Source organism: Hyaena hyaena, unplaced genomic scaffold, assembly GCF_003009895.1.
Source record: "Hyaena hyaena isolate Hyena2069 unplaced genomic scaffold, ASM300989v1 scaffold_87, whole genome shotgun sequence".
In the NCBI taxonomy this organism is placed as follows: domain Eukaryota; kingdom Metazoa; phylum Chordata; class Mammalia; order Carnivora; family Hyaenidae; genus Hyaena; species Hyaena hyaena.
The window spans coordinates 207,031-231,289 of NW_024080718.1; the positions used below are offsets into that span (position 1 = coordinate 207,031).

General features: G+C 38.8%; 1 protein-coding gene, 1 long non-coding RNA gene and 1 pseudogene across 2 annotated transcripts in view; 1 reads left to right on the forward strand and 2 right to left on the reverse strand.

Moving 5' to 3' along the window:
- SRGAP1 (SLIT-ROBO Rho GTPase activating protein 1) overlaps positions 1-24,259 on the forward strand; it is a 286,653-nt gene that overhangs the window by 54,556 nt on the left and 207,838 nt on the right. The window lies entirely within an intron of this gene.
- LOC120233192 lies at positions 11,800-11,969 on the reverse strand (annotated as a pseudogene).
- On the reverse strand, positions 13,696-16,401 carry LOC120233166. Its single transcript, XR_005528733.1, has 3 exons — positions 16,215-16,401; positions 14,704-14,810; positions 13,696-13,855 (listed from the first exon to the last, which is right to left on the reverse strand). It is a non-coding gene; the product is annotated as an uncharacterized LOC120233166 (long non-coding RNA).

The following is a 24,259-nucleotide window of genomic DNA, read 5'->3' on the forward strand; positions in this document are numbered from 1 at the left end:
GGAAAGGAAGCTTGTTTGAAGCCTTTTAATTCATTCAGAAATGTGGAGACCAATATGGCCGTGAAAAGCTTGGTTTTGCAGTTATGGAATCTAATCTAATACAGTCAGCTCAGTACATCCCATTGTTAATTTATAAGAAAATTATGCATTCTGTATTCATTCCAAGCACTCATAATGTTATCTTGAATGGGAACATTTTCCTTGAACATCTCCTGTATTCCTTTCTGATAATTTTAAAGTGTACTTCTGCCAGATAAATGGACACTTCGCTGGACACTTTAGTCTCTGTTCCTGTATGGGAAATTTCCTCAAATTAAAATTTAGATTATGCAGAGTTTTAAACTGGATATGTTAAAAATTTTAAAAGATTTATGTAGCATTACATAAATACTATAGAATTGAAATAGACACCAAAAAATACACAGAATCATTTGTGGTGCTGTGTAAATCAAGACTCAAAGCAACAGTTACAAGCTAATAAATGTCTATTGGTATTTTAGTTCATCTTTTTGGAATCTTCATATTTACCATTTTTTTTAAGTTTATTAATTTAATTTTAGAGAAACAGAAACAGTATCAGCTGGGGAGGGGTAGAGAGAGAAAGAGGGAAAGAGAGACAGAATCTTAAGCAGGCTTTGCAGTGTCAGCCCAGAGCCAGAAGCAGGGTTTAAACTCATGAGACCATGAGATCATGACCTAAGATGAAACCTACAGTCTGGGGCTTAACTTGACTGAACCACCCCGGTGCTACCATGTTTACTATTGTTAGATATGGCTTTAAAACTTTGTTCTAAATATTTAAAAAAAAAGTTTCTTTGAGAAAGAGAGCACAAGCAGGGGAGGGGCAGAGAGATAGGGAGAGAGAGAGAAAATCCCAGGCCGGCTCCGCACCATCAGTACAGAGCCCAGTTTGGGCTCAAACGCACAAAACAGAGTTGGATGCCCAACTGACTGAGCCACCCAGGCACCCCTAAAACTTTTTTAAGGAAGAAAATGTATTGTGGCGCCTGGGTGGCTCAGTTGGCTAAGCTTCCGACTTTGGCTCCGGTCATGACCTCATGGTTCATGTCTCTCTCTCTCTTTTTCTCTCTCTCTCTCTCTCTCTCTCTCTCTGCCCCTATCCCACTTGTACTCTGTGTCTCAGAAATAAACATTCAAAAATGTTTTTTTAAAAAAGGAAAATATATTAAGTAAGATTGAATTCAGGTATAACTTTTGGCAAAAGCAATGCTAAGGAAGCCATACCTGCTTGACTTTCTTGCTTCAGACTGGACTACTTTAGTTGGAAGAGTCTTGAATTTATAGATTTCATTTATTATTGACCACATGTCATCGGTTAAATTTTACTGTAGTTTTTGCTATCTTATTTAGAACCAACCAGTTGAATTACTGTGATTACAATGAAAATTACTACAGTATAACATGCTACACCTTAAAGTTTCTTTAGAAATCAAGTTTACTTTCTCAAAAATAGGAACCAGATTTGCTATATAATAATATCACAAGTTGCATATTTATTGGTGTGTACCCATGATTTTTTATTAATTTCTACGTTGTAAGTAAGACTCTAAGTAGCTATGAAGTATCTTTTTACATTTAAACTATCTCTGCTCTAAAACAAAAACAAAACAAACAAAAAAATACAACACTCCCCACATAACTATGTTGCAATATATCTAACTTTAGAAATAACTGATGATAAACATGAAGTACTGATCTCAATACCAAGTACCAAGGGGGTATTAGTGTCAAAGGACTTTCTGGAACTTGTATAGAAGTCCTTAGCCAGGCTTGTTTATTGTTTTTTAATTTTAGGTGTTGGGAGGAAGCTTGGAAAGAAAAACTATGTAATAAATAATGGTTCGGGGTGGTATACCGGATATACCAAGAGATTCCCCATTACCTCCAGTGGACCATTCTCTCTCCTTTGATAAATAAATGTTGGTGATGAGAACAGGTCTCCGTCTGTAGTTGTGAGCTAAGCAAAGCCTCATATCTCCATTTGCCTTTGGGTTTTTTTTTTTTAATTAAAAATAAAGTTACAAGGAAGAAATTATTGTTTAGAATTCTGAGCCATCAAGCTTAAAAAAGAAATCATTGAAAAAAAACCATGCATGCCAAAGGAGGAGGCTTAAAAATAACAGAAGTGGTGGATGTAATGAAACACATCCATTTGATGTTTATAGAATGTGAACTCTCAATCAGACTTAGACACCTTTTTTTGTTAGAGACAGTCATGACCTGCTGATTTGGTCTATTGCTGTGTGGCCATTGTTCAGACACTTATTTGGTGGGCATTTTTATTATTTATTTTTAAGTTTATTCTGAGAAAGTGCATGTGTGTGAGCATGGAGGGGTGGAGGCGGGGGAGAGAGAGAATGAGAGACAGAGAATGAGAGAGAGAATGAGAATCTCAAACAGGCTTTGTGCTGTCAGCATGGACCCTGATGCAGGGCTGGATCTCCCGAACCAGGCGACCATGACCTGAGCCAATATCAGGAGTCAGAAGCTTAACCAATTGAACCATCCAGGAGCCCCTGTCGGACATTTTAAAAACACTGTATGCTAGTTATTGTCCTAGGTGCTAAGAATTTATAAATGGGTACAATTAAGGTCCTTATGTTGGAAAAATTTCCTAGTTGTTCTTCAAAAGCCCTATTCTGAAACGGTCTGTTATTTTCTTCTCTATGCTGAGAGAATGAAGAACCCTGGGACAAATAATTCCAATAGTGGATTTTAATCGTTAAAGAAAAAGCCGTTCATAGTTTAGCCCCACGTTTAGCCATGCAAGTTGATTTACCCCCGTTCTCCAAAACAGACTTGTTTTGCTGTGTTATCTTGTCTGATCTCATCATGGCTCGTGCGTCCTGAGCTCCCCCATCTTTCTGCCTTCACTGTTGCTTCTTCCTTTCCCTCTCTATCTGATTTGTACTTGTGCTTTAAGGTGGAGCAAAATTTTGCTTTATCCACATACAGTGTCATTTTTTTCTGGTTGTTTTGCCCCTCGGTGTGCTCTCCATAATCCTAGACTATCCGTAGTTGGCATCACACAGTTTTAGCATTTCTTCCTTACTGGTGTGCGCAATACATTTTTAGTCCTACCTTCCCAACTTGATTGAGCTTTGCTGGGAGATCTTTCTAACCACAGCTTGGATTCCCAACAGCTTTAGGAAGAAACAGAACTAGAGAATGGGAGGGTGCCACAAGAGGGCCTGCGATTAAAAATTAACCAGATTACCATCGAGGATAACCCATATGAGGAATAATCAGCTCTGTAAATTAGAATTGTTTAAGCCCTGTAATGTGCCAGAATTTATTTTCATATCCTTTACTTAATGCAGTAACTTGCCTGACATGGTTCTCTGTAAAACTTTAAGTTGGGTTTTGGTGGCTCACTAGATTTATCTTGCAAAGCTGCCTTGCTTGACCTTTATGGTTTTTGAACAATCATCAGGATATTTTACACAATTTCAGGTCTGTAGTTTGTCTGAAATAACCTCCCCCACCCCGGTGAACTATAGGGGATACTTAATGAGCTCATTTTCAAGAGCCATGGGTAACAGCAGCAGCAGCAAACGTGTATTGAATGTTTACTATGTGCTGGGCACTGTTAAAGAACAGGATGAGCCTCACAGTATCTCTTGTGAGTAGATACTATCATTATCCAAATATTATATACGGAAACTGAGGCACAGAATGCTGGAGCATCTTGTATAGCATGATCCCAAAGCTTGCAGAGGGTGGACTGAAGATCCAGACACCAGCAGCCTGACCGCAGATGCCCACGGTCATCTTGCTTCCCTGCCTCCTTCAGGGAGACTGACGTGCCTGTCCAGAAGTCCACCCTAAACGGATTGATGAGATTTGGTTACAGAGTAGCAAGTAGAAAGTAGAGCAGCAGTTTATTTTTCTTTCCACTTCCTTAGATTGCACTTAACTTGATTCTTCACTTTGAGACAAAACGACAGCTGCATGAAGAGGCCTGCACAAATCTAATTGCTTAAAATTAGTTTGCATGTTTATTATTTTTTATTAGGTACTTACTATTTTTGTCACATTTGCTTATTTCCAAGGATAGCAGCCTCATTTTTCTGAAACCAAACGGACTTCTCCTTTCTCTGGAGTCTTCTTGTACTTCTCCTTCTGTCTGCCACTCCGTCATAGACTGTATTATTTTAATCATGATCTCCATATTAGACAGTAAGCATTTTAAAGATCACATAGTCCTCTCCTTGTCGTATCCATATACAAACGTTTGGGACAGTACTTTTTACAATGTAGGTTTTAATAAGTATTCTGTGTCTGAGAGGATATTAAGATGAAAGTATATGTATGTATGCTAAGTGTGTATATAAAATTTTTGTTCTAGTGGTTTGCAAGCATACTCAAAAGTAGAGGGAATAGTATAATAAATCCCCGTGTGCCCATACCCAGCTTCAACCACGCTGGTATGTTTTTAAATTGTGAAATCTTACATAGTGAATGTTATGTGCACACATACACTCTTCAAGGAATAACAATGGAAAATGAGACCCATGTGGTAATTTTATTTCTTAAGAAATAAAGGTTATTCATATACCTGAAGCCCCTGAGATGTGTTCTGTTGTCTCCCACCAGAGAGAACTCTTACCCTTCAGTTGTGTGTTAACTCATTTGTGGCTAAGGTTGCCGCAGTTACTTGTATACCAACACCTGGCTCCTTTCTCTCCTTCAGTGATAAATCTCCCAAGTTTTCGCTGGACATAGGCCTTCCAAAGACTATTTCCCATGTTCCCTTGCAGTTATGTATGGCCCTGTGACAAAGTGTTGGCCACCGTGTGTGAACAGAAGTGATCTGGGCAACTTCTTTGTTGAGTCCTTAGAAGGATTGTGCTCTGTTTTCTTTTTCTCTTGTTGGAATGTGGACATGATAGCAGGAGCCAGAGCAGAGCCTTGGGGACCATCAGACAGAGCCCCGCTGTTGCGGGCGGAAAGTGAAACAGTTTAAGAAGTGGGTTTTGTTCTCCCTGGCCCAGAGGGGGCTATGCGTGGCACTTTCCTCATCAGTTGGCTTCTGATATGCCCTCGTAAGTTTTGCTTCTATAATGCAGTTTTAAAAAAGATTCTATTTATTTTTGTCAAAGTAATACAATCACATTTTCAATATCCAAAAAGTATTAAGGTAGAGTGGAAAGTTCCCTCTCGCCCTCCCGGTGTCTATGACCTTCCTTCCACACAGCGGAAACACTGGCACCAATTTTGCTTATATCCTTCCAGGGAAGCTGATGTGGCATTATGCATTTTAAATTTAGTTAATTAGATTGTAAAAATTAGAAAAAAAGCTACAGTTCCTAATCAAGAAATGCCTGTGGACCTCCTCTGCTTTTGGCCATGGTTCTGGATTTTACCAAAGTGACAATTCTGCATTGTTAGGTTCTTACTAGAGGGTTGTCAAAAAGAACTCTGAAGCATGCTATGTTCAGTTAACAGAAGAATCTGTTACAATCATTCATCAAAGTCTGGGCAGAGGAGGAGGTAGTGGCTGCCTGTGTCCAAGTTAACTGGCAGCTAGGCTGTCACTATTTTTGATTTCCTTAAGAGCTGAGTTAGAGCTGAGCAGAGGAGTCCCAGCATGGTAGTATGGGGTGTTCCACTATCTTGGTAAAGCACCAGCGTGTTTTTGATTTTTTTTTAATGTTTTATTTATTTTTCAGAGAGACAGAGGGTGAACGGGGAAGGGCAGACAGAGAGAGACACACAGATTCTGAAGTAGGCTTTGGGCTCTGAGCTGTCAGCACAGAGCCTGATGTGGTGCTTGAACTCACGCACTGTGAGAGCCAAAGTTAGATGCTTAACCAACTGAGCCACTCAGGTGCCCTGCACCAGCATGTTTTTGAAAAAGCCATGTGAAGGTACCAGGGCTCATGCAGTTTTACATACTGGGGAGTTTAAAAAGTATTCAAAACCTCAAACCCCAGCTTTGATTTATATATAACTCTAAACCAGTAAGTTTAGTAAGTTAGCTTCCTAATCCTAGAACAATGGAGTCAGTACATCCTAAAGGAGAAAAGGGTGCTAGCTATAAATAGACCCACAGACAGATGTGAGAAATGACAGCAGACAGGATGACAACAGAGGAAGGATTTAAGCTTCAGCAGCCTAGGGCCATTAATGGGTGACAGACACTCCCACATAACTCAGTGAGCTCTTTTGCTATGTGGGAGAGGCAACACAGCAAAATGTGATACTTTGTGTTTGGGAGATGTGCCTGAGTCATGGAGATAGCGCACGCTCAAGTGCATTGTGTTTTAAAAGATTATAATCAGTCAGACCCATGGGAGAATGATAACTTGCAGCCTTGAAACTAGAAGGTAAACAACCTAGAAAGAAGACTGAAATTTTCAACTGTGTTACAATTAGTAACTTCTATAACAGGAAAAATAGAAAAAGAAAAGAAGATAAAACAAGGAAAAGCACAAACTGGGAAAATCAGTTTTGCTGTTTATAATAAGCAAAAGTTAATACAACCTAGCAAGGGGTCCCAGAGTTTTTACTGGAAGAGAGATAGGAGTTCCTGCAGTTGATAGGCTTAAAAAAAATACAAAGGTGAAGAACTATAGGTTATTTTTTAAAACATGTATTTTTAGTCTTGTTTTAATACTAAATGCATGAGGATAAATGAAAATATAACAGAAAGACATAGGACTTTGTATAAGTCACTCTGGAAGGATTGTCATTAAAATGAGTATAAAACATTTCTGATTTTTTTTGTTTGTTTCATCTTTTTTGTGCATATGCAAAAGAGGGTAAGAATGTTTAGGTCCCCAGAAAACTTTGCCAAGATTGTCTTATGCCCTTGAGGCAATTTTTCTTAGCTATGTAGGGATCTATGAGAGCATTCTCAGAGGTCCCTGAATTCTCCGTAAATTTGTATTTAAATACTTTAAAAGTTTTCTCTGTGATTCCAAAGGGGGGTATTTTAGATTACATAATGTTGACATAATGTTGCCTTGCATTTACTCCTCCCCACCAAAAGCTTTATTCAACTCTAATTCACATACCGTATAATTCACCTGTTGCTAGTATAAGTCACTTGTTGCTACATGTACATTTCAGTGATTTCAGTAAACTTATAGAGTTGTGCAGCCACCCCTGCAGTCTGGGGTTTGTGGTTTGGCTCTTCCCAGGCTAACGGGGAGGTTCAGTCTAGGTTGAAAACATACCTGTTACCCCCTCCCCCAAATCCCTCCTGTCTTTATTTTGTTCACCCTTGGTCTAGCTGGCTGTTCCAGGTACCGACTGATCTTCAGCCCGGCTCTATAAAGTTGCCTTTTCTCTACATTTCACATAAATGGAATCGAGCGCTCTGTGATCTTTTGGATCTGGCTTCATTTACTTAGCATGATGTTTTGGAGGTTTATCAGGTTGTAGCATGTTAGTAATTCATTTCATTGCTGATCATTGTTCCACTGTATGGACCTGACATTTTGTTTATCCATTCACCTCTTGTTGCACATTGAATTGTTTGCATTCACACTTTTGCTTTTATAATCAAATGATATTAATAACCATTATGAAACTGAAGTTGTGATACAAGGTTTCTCAAGTTGAGGTTTTTCCATTTTTCCAGGACTTTTTCGTATTTAAAAAAATGCATCCATTATTCAAATTTGAGAAAACATTGTTAGGTATGTAAGATTTGTCAGCAGTATCCTAGTGACTGAATTTACCTTCTTTTTAAAGTGTAAGACACTACATTTGAAACCTAAAACAAAAGTGTTAAATGTAACAATATTTGTATCTCTATCTGGTTTGCTTAAAGGCATAGTGAACACAATGTCACTGAAAAGAATTTCTGTGGTCTCTGCCTGGTGAAGTCAGAACAACAATTTGTTACAGTAACCTATCAGTATCACTAGGTGAATTCCTAAAGGAGTGTTCTGTGTCAGAAATTCTTCAGGGGAAATTAGCTATGTCTCACACTTGGCCTCAGTAAATCTCATGATTCTTATATGCATCCAGTGGCCTTCCCTGAATATTCAAAAATAATCCATTTTTTTCCTAGCAGAAACTGACTTGGGGTAACCTAAACAAGGAGGGCAGAACTTACCGAAATTGTAGAACTCTAATTATGGGAGACAGAATTGAAGGAGAATTGAAAACCAGGATCTGGAATAGTTCTGGGGAACCAAGTTACAAGAATCCAAAGACAGTGCCTCTAAGGTATTAACATTCAGGTAACCACTCCAAGTGCCTTTAGTCCTTGTGTGACTGTTCAGAATCAGATTCCTGGGAGGTTGGGCTACCTGTTTATTCCTGAGGGGTTGAGCATGGAATGACCCACCTTGAAGAGACAGCAAGGTCCCACACTTTATTTCTCTCCATTTCTGGTAGCATCTTTCCTCTAACGCATCTTCTCTATTTTGAAAAGGTTTTCTGCTTAAGCCAGTTTGATTGTCCAACTGCATCATATCTCCCAATTTTTACAGCTTTATTGGGATACATTTCACATTGCATGAAACTCATACATTTAAAGTGGTTCAGTGGTTTTTAGTATATTCAGAGTGTGCCACAATCTAAACTACGAACATTTTCCACATCCCAAAGAGAAAATTCTTACTCATTAGCTGTCACCCCCATTTTGCTCTCCTCCATGGCCTATCCTAACCCCAGCCCAGCCCCAAGCAATCACTAATCTATCTGTTCCTATGGATTAGTCTCTTGTGGATGTTTCCTATCAGTGGAATCCTATAAATATTTGATCTTTTGTGACTGGCTTTATTCACTGAGCACGTGTTTTCAGGGTTCATCTCTGTTGTAGCATGCATCAGTACCTCATTCCTTCTTATGACTAACATTCCATTGTATGGAAATACCATACTGTTTATCCATCTGTCAATTGATGGACATTTGGATGTTTGGTTTTTTTTTTTTGTTTTTTTTACTGTTATGAATGCTGCTCCTGTGAACATATTGTATGTTCCATTCTCTTGGGCATATACTTGGGAGTAGAATTGCTAAGTCATTGGTAACTCTGGGTTTAGCATTTTGAAGAAATCACCAAATTGTTTTCCACAGTGGCTGTACCATGTTATATTTCCACCAGAAATATATGAGGGTGCTAATTTTCTTACATCCTCATCAATATTTGCTATTATCTGACTTTGTGATTTTAGCCATCCTAATGAGTGTGAAGTGATACTTGATTGTGGTTTTGATTTACATTCTCTGGTGAGTAATGATACTGAGCATCTTTTCATGTGCTTAAAGGACATTTGTATATCTTTTTTGGAGAAATGTCTATTCAAATTCTTTGCCTATTTAAAGAATTTTTTAATGTTTATTTTTGAGAGAGAGAGAGAATGAGAATGAACAGGAAAGGGGCAGAGAGAGAGGGAGACACAGAATCTAAAGCACGCTCCAGGTTCTGAGCTGTCAGCGCAGAGCACAACGCAGGGCTCAAACTCACAAACTGTGAGATCATGACCTGAGCTGAAGTTGGACACTCAGCTGACTGAGCCACTCAGGCAACCCTTTGCCTATTTTTAAATTGAGTTATTTTTCTTTATTGTTGAAATGGTAAGAATTCTTTATACATTCTACATACACTCTCGTAAAATGTATAACTTGCAGATACTTTCTGCCATTCTGAGTATTTCATCATTTTCTTGATGGTATCCTGTGAGGCATAAAGGTTTTGAATTTTTAAGAAGTCCAGCTTACCTGTTCTTTTGTCACTTGGGGTTTTAGTCCCATATCTAAGAAACCATCGCCTAAACCAAGGTCATAAATATTTTCTTGTATGTTTTCTTTTAGGAGTTTTATAGTTTTAGCTGTTACATTTAGGCCTTTGATCCATTTTGTGTTAAGTTGTAAAGCGTGGGGTGGGGGTCCAGATTCATTCTTTTGTATGTGCATATCCAGTTGTCCATCACCATTTGTTGAAAAGACTATTTCAATTGTCTTGTCCTCCATGTTGAAATGCAATCAGCCATAAGTGAGGATTTGTATTTGGACTCTCAGTTCTCTTCCATTGATATATACGTATATCCTTATGCCGGTACCACACTGTCTGGATTACTTTAGCTTTGTAATAAATTTTGAAGTGTAAGTCTTCCAACTTTTTCCCCTATAGTTGTTTTTGTTTGTTTGTTTCTTTTTCCCCCTCCTATCCTGGATTGCTTCCATTTCCATATGAATTTTAGGACCAATTTAACAGTTTTTGCAAAAAAAATCAAACTACTTGAGATTTTGATACAGATTGTGTTGAATCATTAGATCAATATGGAGATTATTTCCTTCTTAACAATAGGTAAGTCTTAAGATCAATGAACAAGCAGTGTCTTCTCATTTATTTGGATCTTTAATAGCTTTCAATGGTGTTTTATAGTTTTTGGTGTAAAAGTGTTATACTTGTTAAAGTTTTTCCGAGAGATTCTTTTAGCTGTATAATAGTGTACATGGGATTTGCTTAATTTTGTCAGATTGTTCATTGTTAGTATATAAAAACAGAATTGATTCTTGTATATTGATCTTGTATCCTGCCACATTGCTGAACTTGTTCTGCCTTTCATTTTAGCTATATCTTTACAGTAACCATTTAATGTAATCCAATAGCATTCATTTATGTGTTTATAAAAATCAACAAAAATTGAACAAGTATGACATTTATTAGGGTTTAATACACTTTAAGCCTTGTCTTGCATGATCTTATCTTTCTTACATGCAGACTTGGCCTTTTGTATGCAACCCACTTTATCTCCTATCCTGTCATTTGCTTCATCCCTTGATCTCTATTCTGACTTTTTAGTTTATGCTTCAATACATTTACTCTGCATTCTAGCATCTCTTTTCCGTTGCGGGTGCTTTTCCCCTTTCTGTAAGAAATCCCCTTTGTATCCTTTCAACTCACAGGTCTTTTGGACTGTTTGTCACTGCCCTATAGTCAAATACAAGCAATCCTTCTTTAATCCTATTGTCTTTTGTACTTAGCTCCACTCTAGAAATTATGCTGTTATACTGGAAATACTTGAGTGTACACTCTTGGATGTACCTTTATAAGGCATCTTTATAGCAGTTTGTTCTTCCCATTTACTGCTTGCTTCTAATTGTTTTTAAGAGTGCTTATCAGTCAGGGTTCTCCAGAGAAACAGAGAATCCATAGTGGTATAGATTTCAGCAGTTTTTTTTAAAAAATTTTTTAATGTTTTTATTTATTTCTAGGAGAGAGAGAGAGAGAGACAGCGTGAGCAGGGGAGGGTCAGAGAGAGAGGGAGTCACAGACTGAAACAGGCTCCAGGCTCTGAGCTGGCAGTCAGCACAGAGCCCGACGCGGGGCCCGAACCCACGAACCGCGAGATCACGACCTAAGCGAAAGTCGGACGCTTAACCGACTAAGCCACCCAGGCGCCCCAGGTTTCAGCAGTTCTAAATCTATAGGGCAGGAGAGCAGGCTAGAAACTCAGGCAGGAATTGATGCTGCAGCCTTGAGGCAGAATTCCTTCTTCTCCCTGGGAAACCTCAGATTTTGCCCTTTTGGTTTTTCAAATAAGGAGGCCCACACAGAATAGAGGCTAATCTCCCTTACTTCATGTCGTCTGTTTGTAGATGTTACACACCCACAGAATACCTTCACAGCAACACCTAGATTAACATTTGATTAATTTACCAGGTACTATATCCTATCCAAGTTGTCACAAAACTAACCATCAGACTATAAATTTCTGTAGGAAGGGGTTTCAATCCCTGTTTGTCTTTTATTTACTCCAGGAAGTCAAATGCAGTGTTGCATAATTAAGAGATATTTTATGAATGCTTGATTGGGTGATTGAATGACTTGAACAAGGTTAAGTTCAAAATCTAACTTGAAGACCTGGAAGTTATCATTTTGGCAAGATTACTGCTACTTAGTAGGTGTTTTATATAATCAGATATTAAACTGATACGAGCAGATACTACACTTGATCTCAGCCAAAAGGCCAAGAGGCGATAAATAGTCAAATATTATTAGCAGGAAATTGTTTTGCTCAATCTCTGGTAGCCTAATCATTTTAACTAAATAGGTCTATGCCTTCCGTTCTGAGTTTATTCCTACCTCATAGTCACTGGTATGTAACCTACTGTTTTATTTTCTTTAGTTGACTATCCTTCTAACTGTACTTGATTATTGATCATTCCAGACTAACAACGGGTAGCCTAGTTCCTTCCCTACCCTCGTTGGCCTCATTTTGAACTTGTAAGCATTGAGATGTCACTGTCCACAGTCTCTCTCCAGTTACAGTAATGCTTGGTATTTTGAAACACATTGAAGTCATGGAACATTGTTGAGGAAAAAAATAGATGGAGCCTCACAGTAATGTCTTAGCAATGAGACATGGTAGCACATCAGAGTTAAGAGGTTAAAAACATAATGACAGCACTTACGCAGTGGTGAGGTTATAGATGTCATGGTTATAGACGTCATAATATTTTCTCTTGTGCTTTTGTATTCTCTCTGCAGGTGATGGTATATGATTTTTTTTTTTTTTTTTTTTTTTTGCCTTTAAGGGACAATGCTTGTACTTATTTCCTGTAGGTCAGCTCTTGGGCAGGTGAAAATGGTGGAAAGGTCAGCCTAGCCTGGTCTCAGAGGGCCACCTCGGGGTTAAAGAGATTTTCCATTTGTCTTGATAACTATAGGGTGAAGACGTGGACATGTTTGGAGAACAGAGGAAAATGGAATAGGTCCCAGAAACAATACACTAAACAATAAGTTTGAAGTGTTAAGGGGGAAAGCAAATGAAGCTTAATATTACCCAGGATACTGAAAGCCTCCTGAAAGCATTTGCAAAGTGCCTTTGCCATCCTTAAGATGGCCCAAGGAATTCCCTGGTCTCTAGAGTTCTCCATCTTTCTGCTGATTTGCCAGTGACATCTAAAGTAGTAAAAGTTCAGTAGTAAAGCTGTATTCTGGAATTTGTGCTGATATTGGGGAGCCTGTGTGCCCACCCTTGTAGTGGTGGTGTTTTGTCTAGACAGCTGTGCCCCAAACTGCTCTCCCTGAAAAGGCTTCACTTGATTTGGCCACTGCCAGCTCTACAGCTGCTAAATTAAGACAAACTCTTACATTCCTGCCCCCAGATTCCTCTGTCCCTTTGCTAAGCTCCTGTGTGAAGCAGCACCGCGTTCCTTATTCCGTAGTCCCCAGTTGTTGTCAAACTCTCAGTGAACTCCAGACAACCATCTCAGACTTAAAACTATTTAAGCATCCCCTTGATTACTTTACATTTCTAAGAGGCGCTAAATGTTTTAAATAAAGCCTGCCTAAACAGTCGTGTCTCATTCCGGTTTCCTCTCTCAGAGGAAGTGTCTTTCAATAACCCCAAACTACTGGCTTCTAATTTTAGGGCTAACTAAGGTAGGATCAGGATGGAAAATAAGCTCCTCTATTGATTTGCCTTAGTCATTTTGCTCCGAAGCCTATAATTAGCTCTATTTTCTCCACCTGTAATACATGTTTAGATTTACAGTGATGTTGAAGAAATAGCGGATGATGTACAGGGTTAGAATTTGGGGATGTTACTTTTGGATACTTATATGAATGACATTATGGGGTTGGGGGGGAAATGGGATATTACATTTCCATCTCTTTCCTTTTATTTTTAGTGATATCAATAACTCAGTGACACTGATCAGTCACTTTTATGAGTGCTTTACTTGTATTAATTTAATCCTCACAGTAAGTACAGTGACCATGGTGGGGGGGGGGGGCAGGAGGAGCTTGTTATCATCCCTGTTTTGTAGCTGAGGACACTGGAAGGCTAAAAGCAAATTGTCCAAGGTCACAGAGCAGGTAAAAGCACTAGACAGAGCCCACATTCTCTTCTGCTTTGTCCATCTGCAAGGAAAGATGGCAAAAAATGAAAACCAAAAACTGGTTGAGGAATATAAACCCTGTCCCTTCACATCTGACAACATAGGTCTAGCACGATGGTAATTTTTCTCCATCATTTTAAAGCTATGACAAAGGTTCACTCTTTGCAACACTAACTCAAAGAAAGAGGAAGACACATAAATATAAGGTGGTATTTAATGAGTCGCACCCAGAGGGCTTAAATAGACTTGTGACAGTCCTTGGATTGTTTTTGTAATCATATTTGAAACACTGGGTAAGGGCATCGACAGTTTTCTTTTTTCAGTCTATACGGAATTTCACCAAATGGGTGCCCATTCAGTTTATAATGCTCATATTCAGCTTATAGCTCCCTCCTTGACTGACCTTTCCTTTCCCTCATTATTCACCTTGATAGAAATTCTTGCTTTTCCTGCCTCTATGTGTTACTCCTTCTGCCTGGAATTTTCTTCTTTCTACCCCTCACTGCTTTTTTCTGGAGAATCCTCCATTTTTTTTTAAAGACACAGTTCAAAGGTCACATCTTCCATAAAGATTTTCCTTAGATTAAGTCTGTGCCTCTCCTTGAAAACTGATCATTTCCTTCTATGTGACAGCAGCTTATATACTTTTAGCATCATAATCCTTTATTACAGTGCTTGTCCATGGACTGAGATAGGTTACTGTTCTTCCATGAAATAAATACAAAAATTTAAGATAAGCATTTCAAATTCTTATTTCATTTTTTAAAGTATCTTTTTTTCAAACGTATCAGTCTGTGAAGGATTCAAATTTTAAGAACTTGGCCCTTCCCCATGATGATTTGAGAGGTACTAGTTGTCATTGTTTCTTACCTGCCGTCTTAGACTGGAAGCCTCTGGAGAACAAGGTTCATCTTTGTATGAAGAGTGGTTTTGTGTCAACAGTAACGAATTTCACATCCACAGCAGTGGAACTGCAACTTTCATAAAATGGTGTTTCATATCAGATATTTGCCCCTTTTTAAAAAAATGCTTATTTTTGAGAGAGAGAGAGAGAGAGAGAGAGCAGTCAAGGGAAGTGCAGAGAGTGGGGGGACGTAAGATCTGAAGCAGACTCTGTGCTGACAACAGAGAGCCCAGTGCAGGGCTCAAACTCATGAACTATGAGATCATGACTTTAGCTGAGTTGGATGTTTACCTGCTTGAGCCACCCAGGAGCCCCAGGACTTGTTCCTTTTTAAAGACTGAATTATACTCTGTTTTGTGCCTCAGTTATTATACAGTGAAACCTTGGTTTGTGAGCATGATCCATTCGGGAAATATGCTTGTAATCCAAAGCACTTGTATATCAAAGCAAATTTCAAGAACCATAGGCTCAGTTGTGATCATGTGAGGTTTGGTGTCACATACTACTCAAATTGCAAGACCTCACTCCTTTATCAAGTTAAAATTTCTTAGAGGTGTTTGCTCGTCTTGCAGAACACTCACAGAACAAGTTACTCGCAATCCAAGGTTTTACTTGTACTTGCAGTTCTGTCTTTCTCACTAAATTCTTTTTTTTTTTTTTTTTTTAGTTTTATTTTATTTATTTTTGAGAGAGAGAGCATGAGCAGGGAGGGACAGAGAGAGAGAGAGAAAGAGAATCATAAGCAGGCTCCTCTCTGTCAGAGCAGAGCCCAACTTTGCACTCAAGTCTTGTGAACCATGAGATCAGGACCTGAGCAGAAATCAGGAGTCAGACGCTTAACTGTCTAAGCTGTCCAGGTTCTCTTTCACTAAAGTCTTGAGGGTGATTAACTTTTGCATCCCAAATGCCAACCATAGTGCTTGGTACAAAATGAATGTTTGGTAATTGTTGCTGATTGAGTGAACAAGTGAATGAATTCCAGCTATTTATTTCTTGTGTTTAGCAACCTCACTTGATTCATTAATAGTCACAGGCTCCATAGATCCCTTGTGATTTAACTCTGTATGTTAAAGAAATGTTTAAAATAGGTTCAGAAGAATCAATTTCTAATGTTTAACTATTTATAAAATTTACATTTTATTTTAAAAATGTTTTTAATGTTTATTTTAGAAAGAGAGAGAGTGCAAGTGCATGTGAGCATGAGCACTAGCAGGGGAGGGGCAGAGAGAGAGGGAGACACAGAATCTGAAGCAGGCCCCAGGCTCTGAGCTGACAACAAGAAGCCTTATGCGGGGCTCGAACTCCCAAATTGGGAGATCATAACCTGAGCCAAAGTCATACGTTTAACCAAATGAGCCACCCATGTGCCCCTAAAATCTGCATTTTAGTAATATTAACTATACAGATCACTAGCTGAAATTTAGGTAGCACTTTCTTTTTTCATGTGAAAAAATATTTACATTCTTTAATTTATTACCTGTACTAATAAAAGGGCTTTGTATCGTGTTGCCGCTGTTGACATGATTGATAAGTAACCCTGCTGCACGGCCATTCCCTCCTTTCAAGATTTGCTCTTTGCCTGTGAGTTGCTCCTCTTTTCAAAAATATGGTAGCTCAAAAATCAGAGAACTCTAGATGCTGGCGAGGATGTGGAGAAACGGGCACCTTCCTCCACTGTTGGTAGGAATGTAAACTGGTACAGCCCCTCTGGAAAACAGTGTGGAGGTTCCTAAGGAAACTAACAATAGAACTCCCCTATGACCCAGCAATAGCACTGCTAGGAATTTACCCAAGGGATACAGAAATGCTGAGGCATAGGAGCACGTGTACCCCAATGTTCATAGCAGCACTCTCCACAATAGCTAAAACATGGAAAGAGCCTAAGTGTCCATCAACAGAAGAATGGATCAAGAAGATGTGGTTTATCTATACCATGGAATACTACATGGCAATGAGAAAAAATGAAATCTGGCCATGTGTAGCAACATGGATGGACCTTGAGGGTGTTATGCTGAGCGAAATAAGTCAGGCAGAGAAGGACAAATATCATATGTTTGCACATATAGGAGGATTAGGAGGAACTTGACGGAGGAACAAGGGGGAGAAGAAGGGGGGAAATGGTGGGGGAAAGGGAGAGAGGCAAACCATGAGAGACTCTTCAATGCTTACAAAAACTGAGGACTGATGGATGTGGGGGGGAGGGGGGATGGGCATGGAGGAGGACACTTGTGGGGATGAGCACTGAGTGTTATGTGGAAACTAAGTTGACAATAAACTATTTGTAAAAAAAAAAAAAATATATGGTAGCTCAAGGAAAGCCACACAAGTGTCTGTCTGTGATCCATTTTACCATATATATTTTTTCTAGATGGGTTCCCTCTTCTGCAGATTTACCTAATTAGGATTTGGAAACCCCCCCACCCCTCCACCCCCCCCATGATCTGTTTTATTTTTTACATTTGAATTCTAGATTTCAGTAAAAGCAGATGATCTTGCTTGGACAGTGCTAAATATTTTTTCTGATAATGCATTTTAGCTTTCCCCATTTAATGAGCAGTTTTGTTATGGTTTACTCAGAATTTTGAGTAAATTTTTTTTATATATTTGTAAGAAATTAGCCATAAGGAAATAATTTAGGTGTTTGAAATGTGAATAATGCATTTAGAGCCAAAAAAGTATATTTACATTAACCTAAGTCAAAAGAGGAAATAGAAAAGATACATACATTTAGAAAATAATCTTGAAATATTCCAAGCCAAGCTTGTTAAATAAGTAACATAATACAACAGGTCGAGTGTTCTCATTGTTGATGCTTAGTTTCTTCTAGAGCAAATTAGTATTTTTGGAAAAGAGGAGGTAGGTATGGTGGACTGTCATATGAATTATTTTATTTCAGGGAATCAGGAAACCTAAAAGTCTAATGATATTCCTAATGGACTGCCAAATATTATACTCCAAATATGAGCCTTTCCAGAGGAACCAAAAGAAGGGGGCTATTCTGTTTGGAATATTACGGATAAAAAAATTACGAGCAGATTGCATTCATAGAGAAATAAACTATGGGTGAGTGCAAAACAGCTAATAAAGAGGAGATGAAAGGGAATAAAAGCAGCGATCCACATTTTGAAGATTTTTCACCAGGGACACTGAGTGATCATAGCAACTGTCTCCAAGGAGACCTGTGGAAATGTGAAAAACGCTGAGGTCATACAGGCGCCTGGAGAAATTCCGTATTGATTAACAACTTCTAGATGTATCTTTCCCTCTTTACCTTCAATGCCTCTAGCCTTTTAAACAGCATTTATTAGAAGGATAAAGGAAAACCAAGTGTGATTTACCCCTATGAGAAAAAGTAACTCTCAGAACAGAAACTCTGCTCCAATCATTGTGAGCAGCCTTTCACTGAACTTCAAAAGCTATTCACGAACTTGGATATTAATGAAGTGAGAAGTCCCAAGGATTTAAATGGAAGCCTTGATCATAGGTGGTAGTGATGGTTATTGTTTCATTGTAATGGATACAAGTTTGCATTCCAGGGCTGGAAGCAAAGCTCCCAGAAAGGGTTCTCTTGTAAGTTCTTCCTTACTAACCAGGCAGCTCCCGCTGGTTCAGGGACCCCCTCCATTTCTAATCCTTGCAGGATCCCACTGGTTCTGCGAGGGCATTGTTTCAGTGGGTGGTGAGAAGGTGGGTGGTGAGAAATGCTGTGTTGTTCACTGGGAGCCATGGTTTCCTTAGGTCATTCAGTGAGTAAACATTATTGCAGGGCTGCAGCAGCCCAGTCAGCTCTTCATCAGACACTGGGAAAGCAAACGTCACCCGTGGTCTCTAGATGCTAAAAGTTCAAAGAGGAGGTGGACAAAATAAAAACGAAACCAGTAATTGCATGGGATAGGAAACCCTCACAGAGTGTTGTAAACAGAGAGAGACCAGAGGGAGATGACCGGGAGACATCTGAGACAGGAAGAAGTTCCAAGAGGAAGTTTTGGCTATGTTGAAAGCCCAGAGGGGGTAGGGTGCCCTCGATGTTAAGTGATGGGATATAAGATAGGTCTGAGAATTGCGTGCAGGCCAGTAAACTTGATGAGAAGTAGTCCAGGTGTGGGATGTGACGAAATTTAAGTACTCCTTTGTGTTCTTCCGCTTCACTTATTGCTTCTGGAGAAATGGCATTTTGGATTGGAAAAGGGGGTGTCCTAGTTGATCAAATTCAGGGGGTCTGGCCACTGGGAGCCTTTGACTCTCTTACTGGTAGGGACCTTTGGGGATTTCTGCTCTGGTCTTAACCTTGTTGTGCATCATCAGTTTGCATATAGATGTCATGTGTTGACTTTTGTAAGTCTCAATTACAGGATTTGGTCAGACTGCAAGCCTTATGTCTACCCCATGTAGTAGTTATGCTGATTAAATGAGCAAATACATGTAAAACTGAAAGTAGATGCTGCCTAATATAGAGTAAGAACTGTATAAAGGGCCTTTGTTATGAGTCAGTATTATTATTCATCTGGGATTCTTCCAGGTCATTGGAGCACCTGGAGTGTCCTCTAGATCCCTAGACTATACGCAGCTGGAGCAGATCTCTTGGGCCGAGAGCACTCTGGGAGGGTGTGGACCTCTGCAAGGAGGGATGCCCTGGGTCTCCAGCTACATAGTCCAGATGGAAAACAGGTTAATTCAGTGAAAGGTTCATCTTTGAATGTGCTGGGAGCACCGTGAGCCAGCAGCGCTGCAGAGTTTGATCCTTTTGAGTTAGAGATGTTACTATAGCAATTTTTAGAAGGGACCACATGGGTTTCACAGCAATAAAGGCCTGGGATTTTTACTATAAGATAAAGCATTTAGAATATGAAAGACAAATTTTGCTTTTTGTGTTTTTGTTTTGTTTTAAAAGGACGTGTCCTAGCTGGTAGTGCAGTGCAAATCTACTCTCAGGATTTGCTAATAACTATCTGAATATCCTCTCTATAGCAAGTCCTGCTCAGGCCCAGAGTTCAAAACAGTACAGTAAGCCTACTTTCTGGAGTTCTTGAACATGTTGAGTTCCCAAGCTAGTTGTGAAGAATCAGCGAGATGATGTGTCTAAGTTGTTTAGCTTAGAGGAAGCCCTCAATAGATGGCAGGGGCTATTTTTACTCTTCTCATCTGGCCAGTCTCCTAAGTTGGTGGCTAGAGCCAATACAACATTAAATTGTGCTGTCCTCACTGGAAGTTTGGTGGTTACAAGATTTTCCTAGCACATCTTTAGTTTGACCAAACTACAGAAATAACTATAAGATTCTAAACTGGTCCATGTTTTAAAATTGGGTGTGGAGGAAATGGGTCATAGAAAAACTACCTAAAGAATTCCAATTGCTTACAGCCACTGAGATGGACATCTTTTATGGCGGGAAATGATGTTGTTGTTGTATAATAATTTCGTGCCAGGCAAAGAGCTAAATTCCTCCTGCCTGCCTGCCTTCCTTCCTTCCTTCCTTCCTGCGTGCCTTCCTTCCTGCCTTCCTTCCTTCCATGTTTCAAATTTTTACTTAAATTCTAGTTAGTTCACATACAGTACAATATTAGTTTCAGGGGTAGAATTTAGTGTTTAATCAGTTATAGTAATACAACACCCAGTGCTCATCACAACACATGCCCTCCTTAATACCCATCACTCATTTAGCCCATCCCCACCCACCTCCCTCCATTAGCCCTAGCTCTCTATAATTAAGTTCTTTCTTTAGTAATGATAACCATTCTATTACCCTGTTTTATAGGTAAGGATACTAAGACATAATGAAGTTAAGTAAGTCACTTGTGGTCATGAGTGATATGTTCCATGTGGTCGTCATTGGCATTTCCCTAATAATGATGGAGTCTCTGAGAAGGTGATTTTGAGGAGAAACTTAAATAAAATGAAGGAGCAAGCCATGCCAGACTGTGGTAGTAGAACTATTTCAAGGCAATATTTCAGAAGTAGAGATTATCCTAGAAGCAGCAGCAAGGACAGTTGTGAAGAGAGAGAAGTGAGCCAAGGGGGAGGAGGTCGAGACAGAAGGCAGGTAGTAGGTCTCCTAGGGTCTAGGAGGTCATGGTCAACACTGTGTTTTAGGCTTTATTCTAAGAATTTGGGGAGGAAATGGGAGGGTTGTTTTAGACTTTCTTATCAATCACAACTTCACATTCAGTATTTACCATATATGAAATCAAGAATCAATTATTTCTCACCTAAGAAATTTTATTTCTAACCTAATCTAGACTAAGAAATTTGTGGACACAAATTTTAACTCACCTGAGAACATTCTGTTCATCATTCCAGAGCAAATGCCCAAATACAAAGGAGGATGGTAGGAGACCATAAACATTTCAATAGTATTCACAGGTTACAAAGTTTTTACGTTGGTGGTGTCCTGGTACGAATGAAGTCTGTATGCAGCATGTAACTTCAGTAGTAAAGTCTTTTAAATACTCTTCCATTATCTATGCAGTGAAAAAGTGTTAATTCCTTATCAAAATAGAGTAGACCTCCATGATTCTACCTCCAGTCTACTTTTCCAGCATCATCTCTCAACACTTCTCAAGTTATTCTTCACATTCCAGCAACACCAAGCTGTTTGCAGTCGCCCCAGGTTAGATCAAGTGGGCCTCCTCTGTGCTCCTGAGATACTCTGGGCATGTATTGCATGGTGTGCATCTGTTATCTCTCTCCAAATGGACTGTGAGCTCTTCGAGGGAAGACATGATGTCATTTTTTATACTCAGCCCCAGTAATACAGAGCCTACTATAGAGTAGGAACTCTGTGAATGCTTGATGAGTGAATGAACGAACTTACAGTCAGCCCTAGGAGTAGGTCCGTTTGATTACTAAAAGGGGGCATACAGCTTAAGACTTGTCACTGGATCAATACCTCACTGAAGACTTAATAATCAGGAACCTCCTGTATATTCTGTCTGTATCTACTCTTCTCATTGGTGTCGTTGAAGTTAACCTTTTCTCTGGGCTTAGAACTGCAGTGAGTTCCTTTTAGAAAGAAGACCAAACAGAAAACCCAGAAATAAGCCCACAATTAGATGGTCAATTAATCTTTGACAAAAGAGGAATGAATATACAATGGGAGATAGTCTCTCCAGCAAATGGTATTGGAAAAACTGCACTGCCACATGTAAAAATATGAAACTGGGCCACTGTTTCACAGAAACAAACTCAAAATGGATTAAAGATCTACATATGAGACCTGAAACCATAAAATTCCTTGAGGAGAGCACAGGCAATAATTTCTCTGACACAAGCTGTAGCAACATTTTTATAGATTATTTCTCCTGAGGCAAGGGAAATAAAAAATAAACCTTTGGGACTGCATCAAAATAAAAAAATTCTGCACACCAAAGGGAACAATCAACAGAACTGAAAGAAAACCTACTGAATAGGAGAAGCTATTGGCAAATGACATGTCCAATAAGGGTTAGTATCTGAAATCTGTAAAGAATTGATACAACTCAACACCTAAAAAACAATCCATTTTAAAAATGGACAGAAGACATGAACAGACGGTTCTCCAAAGGAAACATACAGATGGCCAACAGACACAGGAAGAGATGCTCAACACCACTCATCAGGGAAATGCAAGTCAAAACCACACTGAGATACTACCTCACACTTGTCAGAAGTTAACAACATAAGAAACAACAAGTGTTGGTGAGGATGTGGAGAAGCAGGGACCCTCTTGCACGGGTGGTGGGAATGCTACCTGGTGCAGTCACTGTGGGAAACAGTATGGAGGTTCCTCAATATGTTAAAAATAGAAGTACCATATGATCCATTAATTCCAGTACTGAGTGTTTACCCCCAGAATACAAAAACACTAATTCAAAGGGATTACATGCACTCCTTCGTTTACTGCAGTACTGTTTGTAATAGCTAAACTATGGGAGCAGCCCATGTCTCCATGGATAGATGAATGGATAAAGAAGGTGTGTGTGTGTGTGTGTGTGTGTGTGTGTGTGTAAGAGAGAGAATATTATTCAGCCATGAAAAGCCTGATATTTTGCTATTTGCAATGACATGGATAAAGCTAGAGAATGTAAGTGAAATAAGTGAGTCTGAGAAAAACAAATACCATATGCTCTCACTTGTGTGGAATATAAGAAACAACTGAACAAAGGAAAAAAAAAAAGCGACAGGCCAAGAAACAGATTCTTAACTATAGAGAACGAACTGATGGTTGTTACCAGAGGAAGGTGGGTAGCGGGAATGGTGAAATAGGAGATGGGGATTAAAGAATACACTTATCATGGTGGGAAAAAAATATAAAGCCAATCAACCAGGGCAACCCACAGAATAAGCGGATAATAGGGGAACATTTTATGGTATCTGCTGCAGGACACCTGCACTGTGTTTGCTACTATAATTCATGAAGTTTCACCTACTTAAGTGTGAAGTCATATATTGGCCAGTCCATAAACTAAAATGTGAATTCCATCACTCAGAGGTAACACTGTTAATATTTTATAGTACCCCACTAGTTTTTTATTGGTGCCTATATAATTTTCCTAAAATGGGATCAAACTGTGCCACATTTTTGGTAGCATATTTTTTCTGTTTATATTTGTTTATATATATGTAGAGAGATATAGATATATTTATATATCTTATCCATGTTATTATATATTCTTCTATACTTCTAAAGGATTCTAAGTATTTTGTTCACACTTTTGTATTTTGGTATTTTTTTATTCAAGGGATGATTAGAGTATGGAAATAGTTCTCAATATTTTTTACCAGTCATATAAAAGAAATTTCACGTAATTTCTGTAAAGGAGAGAAAAATTTGAGATTATAGCTTCTTGGGTACATAATTATGATGGTATTTAATAGCTAGCCTCATTCTGTCTCTCTAATCAAAATTATGTACCTCCAAATGCCCATTTTTAAATTCCTTGCATAATATAATCAAGATAATTTCTTCCCTTATTAGACTAAGTAAGACATTTTGATAACAGTCTCCTTTGAGTTTCTTAGTGTTACAGAAAAAGCATACAAGATGGATACCAAAAGTTTGTTAATTTAAGAGAAAGTCACAAGAAAAGGCTACAGTTTGTACCATTGGCTCTTCAGCTAAACTAATTAATTGGTAACTTGAACACTCTAACCATGCGAGACTCTTACTGTACAATTTATTATGTGAGAAAAAAGTGTGAGCTCCTTTGTCTTCAGATTTTTGTTGCGGTGCTAATTTTACTTCTGAAGTGCCTCGATGTGTTAGATTCTTCTGATTAAGCCTTAGATACAGTGGGTATCATCTTTCTTTTAAGTTGGGGTTCTGTAGTTGAGTTGGGTTTCTATAAGTCACCCTCTATCCCAACATAGTGCTGAGCATGATCAGGAATTAAGCAGATCACTAATTCTCTATTAATGTTTTCCTGATTATGCTGTGTTCCCTGATTAAATATTTTAGTAGATCTTCTAATTTAGGCATCACCCAAACACTTTTTTGGAGAAGCTGATTTTATTTTTAGGTTTTATGTTAGTATAATATATATTTATTA